A 14,885-nucleotide genomic window follows, 5' to 3' on the forward strand; every position below is an offset into this window, starting at 1 on the left:
AATACTTTTCCTGGCTTCTGCTGCATCGACCAGCACTGCTGCTCTTCTGTCTTTGAGGTTTTCGTTTATCGCGTCTCTGCACAGCTTTGCAAGCTCAGACGTTAGCTTATGATTGCCTGAGGCTTGCACCAGACCACGTTGTCGAATGAGCTTGAGAGTTTCCGAAGACAGGCATCTTTTTGTGACTTTCTCTCTCTTTTGGCGTTCCTTGCACAACCATGGATGTGCTGAACCAGTCTATCGTATTCTTCGTTGATGTCAGTGATGGCATCTTTCCATATTGCTGCAACAGTGCTAAAGAGCTCCCAGTTGGTGGTCATTCTGGAAGTTCTCTTCTTAAGCTTTACAGCTCTTTCTCCCCACTCTGTAAAGTAGAATTTCACATGAAGGAGACAGTGGTTTGATCCTGTTTGGAATTTTGGGGCAACAGTGACATCAGTCAGGCAAAACTGTCGATTGATTATGATGTGGTCAATTTTGTTGTAGAACTGTCCACCGGGAGACTCCCATGTCCAATGTTTAGATTCAGCCTTCTGGAACTGCAAGTTACCATGGATGATCTTGGTCGGCATGATGAACTCAGACAGTCTCACCCAGTTTATTCCATTGTGGTTGTAGGTCCCGATGTGGTCTTCTTTATGAACTTCTCTAACTCCCATGTAGAACTTCTCAATTTCTTCTTCATCGTAATTGGATGTTGGTGAGTAGACGACAGGTAATGCGATTTAGAGACGACTGCTGGACTAGAGCTGTTACCGACTGGATTCCATGGGATGCCAAAAGACCACGTGGTCGCCCACTTATGAGATGGTCAGACTTCTTGGTCAAGACCCTGAATGAACGGTTTGATGCTCTTTGTGTTTCTGAAGCGAGCAGATGCCATTGGGATACACTAGCATGCAACAGGAACGAATGGAGACGTTACTGGCACCTGCTCGAGCAAATCGATGAGGAATGGGATGACAAGTGATACAAGTGATCATTTTTTAAAACAGGGTAAAGATCTAAAAGCATGAATTTGAGTTTCTTAATTTTAGGTTCTAAAAGTCAGGAAAAGGACAATTTTATATATTGAGATTGTTAGATAAAGACGTGACTAGCACACTAGATTCTTCAGGTCTGGAGGAGGGTTGCTAGGGAGAGAATGAAAGTGATGACAAGAAATGTTTGTTGGGACTAACTTCAAAGAAGCTCACCAGAATGGGATTATTTGTTGGTGAGTTGGTGAGCTGTCTTCATATTTCACATAACTGAATATATATTGCTCATCCCCAGTCACCAGAGATCATTAATACTGAGGGCTAAATATGCACCTTTAGCGACCTTTGGTGCGTTTTCATTGCTGATCCCCTGAGATTTCCTTGTATTTAGAGGATTCCTCATCCCCAATCATTGGCATGTGATCTTTGACCACCCAAATTGGAAATTCTTTACAAGTTTGAAAACAGTCTTGTCTCTGTCCAACATATTCCAGGTGAACCGCTTGTTATCTTACTCCACCTTGTGAGATACTGAGGACCTTGTAAATTCACAGAAATTTACAAGGGGGCTTTAGATTTACTCCTGGGCCTGTGCTCGGTGACAGTAATAGAATCTGGGTTGGCTGTATGCAAGGCAAGGGCCTTACTCCCTGTGCTATCTCTCTTTAAAATTTAATTTACTCTCCACACTAAGTAAAAACAAGTACCCTAGCTTCAACTGAGTATAAGAAACATTTGTCTCTGGAGAAAAGAAAAAGTTCCGAATGAGCTCCAAAGGAAAAGCTGTAGAAAGCTACTTCCTGTAGGCTGGGCATTAAAGACCATGACGGCCGGATCCTGACCAATCTCCATCCTGCAGGTAAACAGGCAATCCCTTGGAGAGCCTGCCTCAGCGCGGAGAAGCCCCCTCCCCGCCCCCTGCCCGCCGCGGCTCGGGGCTTCTCCTGAAGCCCCTGCCTGGCACCTGTCCGCCGCCGCCGTCGGATCCTGACCAATCTCCATCCTGCAGGTAAACAGGCAATCCCTTGGAGAGCCTGCCTCAGCGCGGAGAAGCCCCCTCCCCGCCCCCTGCCCGCCGCGGCTCGGGGCTTCTCCTGAAGCCCCTGCCTGGCACCTGTCCGCCGCCGCCGTCGGATCCTGACCAATCTCCATCCTGCAGGTAAACAGGCAATCCCTTGGAGAGCCTGCCTCAGCGCGGAGAAGCCCCCTCCCCGCCCCCTGCCCGCCGCGGCTCGGGGCTTCTCCTGAAGCCCCTGCCTGGCACCTGTCCGCCGCCGCCGTCGAATCCTGACCAATCTCCATCCTGCAGGTAAACAGGCAATCCCTTGGAGAGCCTGCCTCAGCGCGGAGAAGCCCCCTCCCCGCCCCCTGCCCGCCGCGGCTCGGGGCTTCTCCTGAAGCCCCTGCCTGGCACCTGTCCGCCGCCGCCGTCGGATCCTGACCAATCCCCACTCTGCTGCTTAGGGGCGTGTCCTCATCTCAGGGGGCGTGGCCTAAAAAGTGGGCGTGGCTTCTTTCCGGAGCGGCCAACGCTAACGCGGCCGCAGTTATTCTTTGCTACCTCAGCTCAATCCGTACTGTGTATTCCTTTCAAAACTCACTTTTGCGATCTCAAACATTTACGCAAAATAGCCATTAGCTTAGGCTGACACTATAAAAGCTATCAGTGAATAAGGGAAGTTTAGCACAATCGGAGCCCCTTCTTCCCACAAAAAGGAAGAGGAATAAAGAACTACAAGGTTCCAACTCTGCACTTCCGTGACAATATGAAGAAACAGCGAAAATCCCCTCCACCAAGAGAGGGAGAACAAAAGATACTAGAAACCTCAAAAGAGTCTCCCAACATCTACGACCTCTCAGATAAACAATTCAGAGAGGAAATATGGAGGAGAGTCGACCTACTCCAAGCAAATATGGAACAGACATCCAATAAATTAAGGGAGGAGATGAATCAAGCGCTGGAACGGTCTACCAAGAAAATACAGGAACAAATGAGAGCAGAAATGAGAGCAGAAATTTCAAACCTTCGAACCGAAGTCTCACAAATAAAGCAATCGGTAGATGAAATAAAAACCTCACTAGATGCCCTCAACAGCAGAATGACTACAGCCGAAGACAGAATCAGCGAGCTTGAGGATGAGCTGCAGAAAGCTTACAGACAGCAACAAATCATGGCCAAAGACCTCAAAATGGCTATAGAGCGAATCAGAGCCCTGGGGGATGACTTCAAGAGGAACAACATAAGAATCATTGGAGTACCAGAACCACAGGGAAGTAACCCCAATGAAAAAAACATAGTCAAAGACATCATCGCTAAGAAATTCCCAGAGCTGGAGAAGGCAGGCGTCCAGATACAAGAAGTCCGAAGAGTGCCAGCAAAAAGAGACCCAAATAAAAAGACTCCAAGGCATATCATAGTCAGAATGGCGGATGCTCTAGATAGAGACACAATTCTACAAGTAGCAAGGTCAAAGAGGGAAATCACATACAAAGGAACACCCCTCAGATTTACGGCCGATCTGTCAGAAGAAACCCTCCGAGCCCGAAGACAATGGTGGGACATAGTGAAAAAACTCAACGAAATGAATGCCTCACCAAGAATACTTTATCCGGCTAAACTCTCACTCAAACTCGAAGGAACCATACACTACTTCTCGGATAAACAACAGCTCAGGTCCTTCATAGACTCAAAACCAATCTTGAAAGAAGGTCTAAAGGGGCTACTGTAAGGCAAGGAGGAGCCCCATAAGAACAACAAATCCCACAGAAAGATGACACAAAACCACATCACAATAATCTCTCTCAATGTCAATGGCCTAAATGCACCTATCAAGAGACACAGAGTAGCTAAATGGATCCGGAAATTAAACCCAACATTCTGTTGCCTGCAAGAAACACACCTGAACAAACAGAGTAAACATAGACTCAAAGTCAAAGGATGGAAAACAATCCTCCAAGCAAACAACCCCCTTAAAAAAGCTGGAGTGGCCATCCTGGTATCCGACAACATAGATTTCAGGATGAAAAAGATCAAAAGGGACAGCGAAGGTCATTTTCTGTTTATCAAGGGATATGTACAACAGGAAGAAATCACACTCTTAAACGTATATGCTCCTAACGAACGACCGGCTAAATATTTAAAACGACTCCTAACAGACTTCAAAGAGGACATCACTAACAGCACAATTGTAGTCGGAGACTTCAATACGGCCTTATCACCTCTAGATAGATCCACAAGAACAAAACTCAACAAGGAAACACTGACCCTGAATGAAGAAATTGAAGAGAGAGGCCTAATAGACCTATACAGGGCCTTACACCCCAAAAAGAAAGAATACACATTCTTTTCCAGTGCACATGGAACATTTTCAAAAATAGACCATGTACTGGGCCCCAGAACATACCTCAATCGAATCGGAAAAATAGAAATTGTATCAACCATCTTTTCAGACCACGATGCGCTGAAGATAGAAGCTAACCACCCACAAATACGGAAAATCAAATCAAACACCTGGAAATTAAACAATTCCATGTTGAACAATGAGTGGGTCAAGAAGGAAATCAAGGAAGAAATCAAAAGATACTTAGAAACAAATGAGAATGAAGACACGAGCTACCAAAACCTATGGGACGCAGCTAAAGCCGTGTTAAGGGGAAAATTTATAGCTCTCCAAGCATTCCTCAGGAAGGAAGAAAGGACCCACATAGATAGCTTGACTTTACAACTCAAGACCCTAGAAAAGGACCAGAAAAAGGACCCCAAACCAGACCGAAGGAAAGAAATAATAAAAATTAGAGCAGAAATTAATGACATCGAAACCAAAAAAACAATCCGAAAGATCAATGAAACAAAGAGTTGGTTCTTTGAGAAAATAAATAAGATTGATAAACCGCTAGCAAGTCTCACAAAGAAAGAAAGAGAGAAAACTCTAATAAATCGAATCAGAAATGAAAAGGGGGACATCATAACAGAAACCAGTGAGATTCAAAAGATCATTAGAGACTACTTTGAAAGTCTTTACGCCACAAAAAAGGAGAACCTAAAAGAAATGGATGGATTCCTTGATTCCTACAATCTCCCAAGACTGAAGAAAGAAGACCTGGAATACCTGAATAGACCCTTCAATGTTAAGGAAATTGAAACGGTAATCAAAAACCTCCCCAAAAACAAAAGCCCAGGCCCAGATGGTTTCACTGGCGAATTCTTCCAAACATTTAAAGAAGACCTATTGCCTGTTTTCCTCAAACTTTTCCAGGAAATTGAAAAAACAGGAACTCTCCCAAACAGTTTCTATGAAGCACATATCTCCCTAATACCAAAAGCAAACAAAGACACCACTAAGAAAGAAAATTACAGACCAATTTCCCTGATGAACACCGATGCGAAGATCCTCAACAAAATACTAGCAAATAGGATCCAACAACTCATCAAAAAGATCATACACCACGACCAAGTGGGATTCATCCCAGGGATGCAAGGATGGTTTAACATTCGGAAATCAATCAACATAATCCAGCATATCAACAAAAGGAAAGATAAAAACCATATGATCATATCAATAGATGCAGAGAAAGCATTTGACAAGATCCAACATCCTTTCATGATGAAAACCCTTGCCAAAATGGGGTTTGGAGGAACTTTCCTCAAGATAGTCGAAGCCATCTATCACAAGCCTACGGCAAGCATTATCCTCAACGGGGAAAAACTAAGGGCCTTTCCTCTGAGATCAGGCACAAGACAAGGATGCCCACTCTCACCACTCCTCTTCAATATAGTACTGGAAGTACTTGCGATAGCTATTAGACAAGAAAAAGAGATTAAGGGCATCCAGATAGGAAGGGAAGAAATCAAACTCTCACTATTTGCAGACGACATGATACTATATCTAGAGAAGCCTAAAACCTCTACTAAGAAACTCTTAGAAACAATAGACTTATACAGTAAAGTTGCAGGCTACAAAATCAATACCCAAAAATCCATGGCCTTCATATATGCAAACAATGAGGCAGAGGAAAGGGACATGAAAAAAGCAATCCCATTCACAATCGTGCCCCAGAAAATCAGGTACCTCGGAATCAGCTTAACCAAGGAAGTAAAAGACCTTTACAAAGAAAACTACATAACGCTACTCCATGAACTCAAAGAGGACATGAGGAAATGGAAACATATACCCTGCTCGTGGATAGGGAGAATCAATGTTGTCAAAATGGCAATACTCCCTAAAGCATTATACAGATTCAATGCGATCCCTATAAATATACCCATGACATTCTTCAAAGAAATGGATCAAGCAATCCTAAAATTCATATGGAATAACAAACGTCCAAGGATAGCTAAAACAATTCTTGGGAAAAAGATGATGGGAGGCATCACCATCCCCAACCTCAAACTTTACTACAAAGCAGTAACAATTAAAACAGCATGGTACTGGAACAAAGGCAGAGCCGTAGACCAATGGAACAGGGTGGAATATCCCTACACACAACCCCAAATGTATGACCATCTAATCTTTGATAAGGGAGCAAGAGAAGTGAAGTGGAGCAAGGAAAGCCTCTTTAACAAATGGTGCTGGCACAACTGGACAACCACATGCAAAAAAATGGGTTTAGACCTTGACCTGACACCATGCACAAAAGTCAGATCAAAATGGATTAAAGACCTCAACATTAGACCACAAACCATAAGGTACATTGAAGACAAGGTCGGCGAAACCCTCCACGATATTGAAGATAAGGGTATCTTCAAAGGTGACACGGAACTAAGCAATCTAGTAAAAACAGAGATCAACAAATGGGACTACATTAAACTAAAAAGCTTCTGCACCGCAAGAGATACAGTGACCAGAATACAAAGACTATCCACAGAATGGGAAAGGATATTTACACAATACCCATCAGATAAGGGGTTGATATCAATGGTATATAAAGCACTGGTTGAGCTCTACAAGAAGAAAACATCCAACCCCATCAAAAAATGGGGCAAAGAAATGAACAGAAACTTTACCAAGGAAGAAATACGAATGGCCAAAAGGCACATGAAAAAGTGCTCTACATCACTAATCATCAGAGAGATGCAGATCAAAACAACCATGAGATACCACCTCACACCACAGAGACTAGCACACATCCAAAAGAACAAAAGCAACCGCTGTTGGAGAGGATGTGGGGAGAAAGGGACCCTTCTTCACTGCTGGTGGGAATGCCGACTGGTTCAGCCCTTCTGGAAAACAATTTGGACGACTCTCAAAAAATTAGATATTGAATTCCCATTTGACCCAGCAATACCACTGCTGGGAATATATCCCAGAGAATCAAAAAAGTTCAATCGAAACAACATCTGCACATGTATGTTCATCGCAGCACTGTTTACAATAGCCAGAATCTGGAAAAAACCTGAATGCCCCAGAATGGATGACTGGTTGAGGAAACTTTGGTACATCTATACAATGGAATACTATGCAGCTGTTAGAAAAAAGGAGGTCAAGAATTTTGTAGTTAAGTGGATGGGCATGAAAAGTTTCATGCTGAGTGAAATGAGTCAGAAAGAGAGAGACAGACATAGAAAGATTGCACTCATCTATGGTATATAGAATAACAGAGTGGGAGACTAACACCCAAGAACTGTAGAAATAAGTACCAGGAGGTTGACTCCATGGCTTCGAGGCTGGCCTCACGTTCCGGGGAAAGGTCAACTCAGAGAAGCGATCACCAACTACATTGCAGTCGAATGCCATGTGGGGGAAGGGAGTTGCGGGCTGAATGAGGGCTAGAGACTGAGCACAGCGGCCACTCAACACCTTTGTTGCAAACCACAACAGCTAATTAGAGAGAGAAAGCAGAAGGGAATGCCTTGCCACAGTGGCAGGGTGGGGTGGGGGGGAGATGGGATTGGGGAGGGTGGGAGGGACACTGGGTTTACGGGTGGTGGAGAATGGGCACTGGTGAAGGGATGGGTTCCCAAACTTTGTATGAGGGAAGTGTGAGCACAGAAGTGTATAAATCTGTAACTGTACCCTCACGGTGATTCTCTAATTAAAAATGAATAAATTAAAAAAAAAAATAAAAAAAATAAAAAAAAATAAAAAAAAAAAAATAAAGACCATGACGGCAATTCAACAACCAAAAGAAAGAACTCGATAAAAACAGCTGAATAGGCTTTTCTCCAAAGAAAAATATATAAGTGATCCATAAATACATAAAAATATCTTTAACATTACTAAAAATGTTAAAAATACAAGGGACCGCTTCACACCCACTATGAAAACATATTAAAAAATTAGAAAATAACAATTGGAGAGAGAATGTGAAGAAATTGGAATTGTGCATTGTTGATGAATATGTAAAACAGTTGAGTCACTATGGAAAACAGTGTGGAAGTTTCTAAAAAAATTAAAAGTAGAAATATCTTATGATCCAGCACTTTTACTTCTGTGTGTTTAGTCCCCGAGATAAAATTCAGAGTCTTAGAGGTATTTGTGGACATGTTCATAGCAGAATTTTCCACAATAGCCCCAGAGTAGAAGCAACTCAAGTGTTCATTGGTGGATGAGCATACAATTAAAATGTGTATTATATACAAATGACTACTAGGTTTAAAAGAAAGATAATTCTTTTTTATCACTTGAAGACTATCTTAATTTTATTTACTCTTCATATTTTTAATTTATTTTAGTGTAGAAAAAAAGCTACAACTGTTGCTACAATTCTAGAATTAAAATGGATTAAACAACAAAGCTGCAATACTAAAATGTATAGGTATAGAAAATAAATTTATGTGAAGATTTTATATGTGATCTTGGGGTTGTTAGATGCCGTGTCTAAGAATGTATTAAATGGGGCTGGAGCTATAGCACGGCAGGTAGGGCGTTTGCCTTGCACGCAGTCGACCCGGGTTCAATTCCCAGCATCCCATATGGTCCCCCGAGGACCGCCAGGAGTAATTCCTGAGTGAATAAGCCAGGAGTAACCCCTGTGCATCACTGGGTGTGACCCAAAAAAGCAAAAAAAAAAAAAAAAGAATGTACTAAGCTCTTTGTTGCTTTGGCTGCAGCGTCCAGGATCTATGGTCTGGGCCAATGACTGAACATGGTGACAGTCTGGGAAGTGAGTGTGGCTAGCTAGAGCTTTTGCAAGTGTGGAGGTTTGGGGGGGAAGCTACTCACCCTTGTTCTGAAAAACAGCAGCAATAACACAGAGTTCTCAGCCTGGGCTCCCGGTACCTGAAGTTATTTGCACATTGGTGTTTCTGCAGAGAGTATTCGTGAAGCGGTGGGGTGGAGTCCTTGGCCTGGCTATGGTGGTGGGATAAAGGTGCTGCTGCCACAGCTTCAGCTGGGTGAGTACTTGGCCCTCCCACCTCCCATGGGTGCCTGGAATTTTCAAGCTGCGCGGGACCAATGTTTCCATAAAGTTTAGCTGCTTGGTGTGTGTCTCCTGGGAGACTTAGTCAGGAATCGGTGGAGCAGAGCTGCTGTGTGAGTCGACATGGTGGCGGCTCAAAAGGAAGGTAATTCTGACATATTTTATTTTTGTGTTTGGCAGTCCTCAGGGGATCCTCCAAGGTGGAAACTTTTATGAACATTTCCATGAATCATATATTTCACAGGACTAGTCAGGAGAGAAGAGGCCATATGTGGAATAACAAAATTCTGAAATCTCATTGACTTGTGAGATAAAAGTTTAGCAGTTATTCTAAAAATCAGCTACCCATTGTCACAGCTATTAATTGATAACTTGCAAGAATTATGAATTAATTTACTAATCAGTGTTAACTGTGCTGTATGCATAACACGGACACTGCGAGGACCCTTGCACCTTATAGTTACTCAAAGAAAGACTAATGAAAATTGCATCATCCACCCAAGGACAGTAAATACAAGGGCCAGGAGGATTGCCCCATAGTTGGAAGACTGCTTCATGAGCGGAGAAGAGAAAGCAGATGGAACAGAGAAGGGATCACTAAGAAAATGATGGCTGGAGGAATCAGTCTGGATGAGAGATGTGTGCCGGAAGTAGATAATGGACCAAACATGATGACCTCTCAGTGTCTGTGCTGCAATCCATAAAGCCCAAAAGTAGAGAGAGAGTATGGGGAATATTGCCTGCCATGGAGGCAGGGGGAGGGTGGGAAAGGGGGGGTTATACCAGGGATATTGGTGGTGGGGTATGTGCACTGGTGGAGGGATGGGTGTTTGATCATTGTGTGATTGTAACCCAAGCATGAAAGCTTGTAACTATCTCATGGTGATTCAATAAAATTTAAAAATAAAAAAGAAAAAAAAGGAAAATTGCATCATCTTACAATGTTGCTTTCTCTTTTTTCTTTTTCTATTTTGTTTTGGGGCCATGCCCAGTGGTGCTCAGGGCTAATTCCTGGTGGGACTCAGGCATCAAATGGGCCACTGCAGTTGGATCTGGGTCAAGCACTTAAAAGGCTAGCACTTGACCCACTGAATATCTCTCCAGTTCTATAATGTCCTTTCTTAATAGGGCCTTCTTATTGTAGAAGAGAATGTAGCACTGTAGCACTGTCATCCCATTGTTCATCGATTTGCTCAAGTGGGCACCAGTAATGTCTCCATTGTGAGACTTGTTGTTACTGATTTTGGCAAATTGAATATGCCATGAGTAGCTTGCCAGGCTCTGCCGTGTGGGCGGGATACTCTTGGTAGTTTGCTGGGCTCTCTGAGAGGGATAAAGGAATTGAACCCAGGTCAGCCACGTGCAAGGCAAATGCCCTACTCGCTGTGCTATCACTCCAGTCCAGAAAAGAATAACATAACAAAAACTTGTTTCACTTACCTCTCATTGGTTCAAACCCAGATTGTGTCACCTTAAGTGCAGATTGGGAAAGAAGTATATTTTCTCTGATTGCACATGGAGAGAAAAAATAAATGGAGTTGGCTAGAAAAAATAAAAAATCATGACTTAATTTCTGCCACATGAACTTTTCCTGAGTGCCAGAAATTAATAAGTGAATCTAACATTGAGTTATATACTCAGTTTAAAAATCACATCAATAGTGAACTTATTATTATATATGGGCTGGAGTGATAGCACAGGGAGTAGAGCGTTTGCCTTGCATGCAGCCGACCCGGGTTTAATTCCTCCGCCCCTCTTGGAGAGCCCAGCAAGCTACCGAGAGTATCCTGCCTGCACAGCAGAGCCTGGCAAGCTACCCATGGTGTATTTCATATGCCAAAAACAGTAACAACAAGTCTCACCATAGAGATGTTACTGGTGCCCACTCGAGCAAATTGATGAGCAATGGGATGACAGTGATACAGTGATTATTATATATACTTCCAATTCTTTTTATCAGGGGAGTGGGGGAGGGTACATTTGGCAATGCTTAAGACTTACTTTGCTCCAGGATTACTGTTGGCATGCTCAGGTATATGGTGTGCCATTGATCAATCTTGGGTTGGCTGAGTGCAAGACAAGTTAGTACCTGTACTATCTCTCTAGCTGTTGTACCCACTGCATTACATGTACAGCCCCTCATACTCCAATTTTAACACTCTGTTGTTTAATATTAGCATGTTTCTTTTGTCCTTCATTTCTGTCCTTTTTCTCTCTTCTTTCATTCTTCCTTCATTCTTTTTCCAAAAATGACTTCTTTCTTTTTCCAAGAGTGGAAAAATACATGATAATATTGAGAAGAAGCAAAGATATTAGTTTTGAGGTTCCTAAATGCAATGGTGGAAAATCTCAGTGTTGTCATTTTCTAATAATATAAAAAAGACCAGTTCTGTTTATCACAGAAGTAGTTATATACAATACTTTTATTGCACTGATTGTTCTTTTGTTATGATTTATAGTGTAAGCAGTACAGTAGGCATGAGTTTTTCAAAAGCAATTTTGCAAGATATAACAAAATTTTGGTCTTCTCAATAAGAATATATAATGTTAAAATGGTCTGTTATGGCATTTCTGCAGAGAACTAATATAAAAATCCTTGTACAAAGCTTTTCTGGCTATTTAGCTTGATTCACAGACAGAACATTGAAGATTACGGGAAATGAACACTTAACAAGTATTTCAGCCTATCTCTCTAGAATATCAGTTGTCTCAGAGAGAGTTAGGACATCAAATGGGTAGGTAGACTTTAATATGATCATAAGAGTTTCTTATAAATATTCTATTAAATTATTAAAGGATATCCTTTATTTTAGGTGGAGATGCACAAGCAGAAGTGTAAACACTTTGATAGAAAAATTAAGAAACTTAACTTGCAGTCTTACCCTGAGTATAAAATTTGAAGTCAAGAATTTAGAATAAATACAGCAGGAATTAAACCTGGTTAGTTCACTCATGTGCAAAGCAAGTACCTTAACAGCTTTACTATTATTTCAGCCCCATGATTTTAATTCTTATAACATTCTCCATTAGGTAAATTTGAGGGGACAAATATAAATTGAACACCAAATAAACCTATACTCTGCCAATTCTTCATGAAGACAGTGACTGGAGATCTTCTATTATAAAAAGCATGGTTTATTGGACTTTGAATCTGTCCCAAGGAATGTATATCTGAGCAAATAATTCAATTAACTTGCTTTTCAAGAATCTGGAGAGGAAAAGTGTTCCTTAGGAATATTCTTCAAGTGTGGTTCATTGGATATTCCACACTGGGTGAATTTACCATTTCACAATTAGGTAAAGCATGATTTCTATCAGCTTTATACAAGTACAAGTCAATGGATGATAAAGTTAGGGCAATTAGAGTTCAAATGACTTATAAATTTACTAAAATTGAAGACTTCTACAAGTTTTGTATTTTTTATTTCTAAGAAGATTCTGTAGTAGCTGGTAGTTTGATTTCTGCAGATAGACTATATTGATGCACAGTATAGCTTGGGTCATTGAATTGCACAGATAGCTTCTAGGCATTGACATATCTTTGATGAATCTTTGAATAGCTTAAAAATTTTTTTTTGGAGTAGCTTTTACTCTCTGAAACTGCAAGGTATCTGGATAGAAGGGACTACTGTTGCCTGGATTGAAGCCTCTGCGTTAATAGCTCTGGCTTTTCCTTTCAGTACCATGGGAAAAGCTCTGAGGTTATTACTTATTGGTGGAAAGTGATTGGGAAGAAACGGGGAATGAGAGCCTTGTTCTGCCAAAGAGGGACCTAGGGCAGGGGTGGTAGACCAAAGGGCTGAGCACATCTTTTGCGTGCAGGAGGCTCAGGTTCATTCCAAGCAGTGCATGGTCCACATAGCCCTGAACACTGCTGGGTGTCCCCCACCCCCAATCCAGAAAGAATAAACAAAAACAAATAAACAAAGGATGTGCTTATATACGTGTGTTTTTGCTAGCTCATGTCTCCACGGGTGTCCAGAGCCAGGTCATCTAAAGGTGCTCCCTAGTGACCCTCGGTGTGATACCCTTTCTGGGCTTCTAATCGGAGAATTGGGGATTGGTGGTGGGGTTAGGGGAGATGGCGTCAACAGCCTATGTGCCTGGAGACTATTTCTTCAGACCCACTAGGTACGTATTCAGTGACAGGCAGTTCCTTATTCCACTGCTTTAAGATAAGCAAGCAAGCACCCATAGGCAATTAGGCAATTAGGCAGATAAGCCTCCGTTCATAAGAAGTCCAGAAGCTTCAGAACATGCTGCCTCTCTCCATTGGTACCAAGGGCAGGTGAGTCCTGCACTAACCCTTTTCTGAATTCCTTAGAGCTTTTTGGTTCTTATGGGTGTGAGCCTGTTGATGTTCAAAGCTAGATATTTTGGAGGCATATCTCTTGGGATGGACTTGAGCAATAGCACAGTGGGTACGGCGTTTGCCTTGCATGCGGCCGACCTGGGTTTGATTCCTTTGTCCCTCTTGGAGAGCCCGGCAAGCTACTGAGAGTATCCCGCTCGCAGGGCAGAGCCTGGCAAGCTACCCATGGTGTATTCGATATGCCAAAAACAGTAACAACAAGTCTCACAATGGAGACGTTACTGGTGCCTGCTCGACCAAGTGGAGGAACAATAGGAGGACAGTGATGTAAAATAATTATCTCTTGGGACAGCTTGTAAAAGTTGAGGTTCTCTGTGAGAGGATCAAATCCTGCCTGTAGGGAGCAACTCCAGGATTTGAGTTTCTTGTCCCTACCAGAGGTTTGGGATAAGAGCATGACATAGCCTTTCCTGCCTTCCCTAGTGTGGGTTTCTTCTTGGTTGCCAGATACGCAGCAGTAACCCCATTACTTTTTGTTGTTTGTAGTGAAAATAGCTCCTTATGTAGTTAGAAAGTTTGGTGTGACCATGGAGGAATCCAGAATCTTTGTCCCTACTTGAATCAGATCCTCTGGCCCAAGGTGAGAAACATCTTTTGAATCCTCTGTGGTTCCAGATAACCAATATGAATCTGACCACCCAGTACCCAAAAGTTTAGAAAGGATAATATGCTCCTGAATTATTTAAAAGGATCGATGATTCTTTAATCCGTGTGCATTGCACAGTGATCCAGCTAGCTGTACAGTTCTGTGAGATTTTAGAGATACACTTAATCAGAATGTTCCTCTTAGTAAAAGATCTGTTCAGGGGTAGATTTAAAAAAAAATATGTGCAATTGGTGAGACCAGAATATTTCCGTTACTTTATGCTGCTGCATCTCTTGAGTATTTCTCAAAATGACATTACTTCCCCTCCTGGAGTACCTGTGCTTTTCAGGGTAATTAGTCTCCAGGGATAGACCAATGTGAGAGAAAAGAGGAAGTGAAGGTCACCTCCAAATCCACAAGGTAAACAATCCCATGTGACCAAATTGACTAGTACTTTTTTCTTTCTCTTCTTTTCTCTTTCTTTTCCTCTTTCTTCCTCTTTTCTCCTTCCTTCCTTCCTTCCTTCCTTCCTTCCTTCCTTCCTTCCTTCCTTCCTTCCTTCCTTCCTTCCTTCCTTCCCTCCCTC

Source organism: Sorex araneus, chromosome 3 (genome assembly GCF_027595985.1).
Source record: "Sorex araneus isolate mSorAra2 chromosome 3, mSorAra2.pri, whole genome shotgun sequence".
In the NCBI taxonomy this organism is placed as follows: domain Eukaryota; kingdom Metazoa; phylum Chordata; class Mammalia; order Eulipotyphla; family Soricidae; genus Sorex; species Sorex araneus.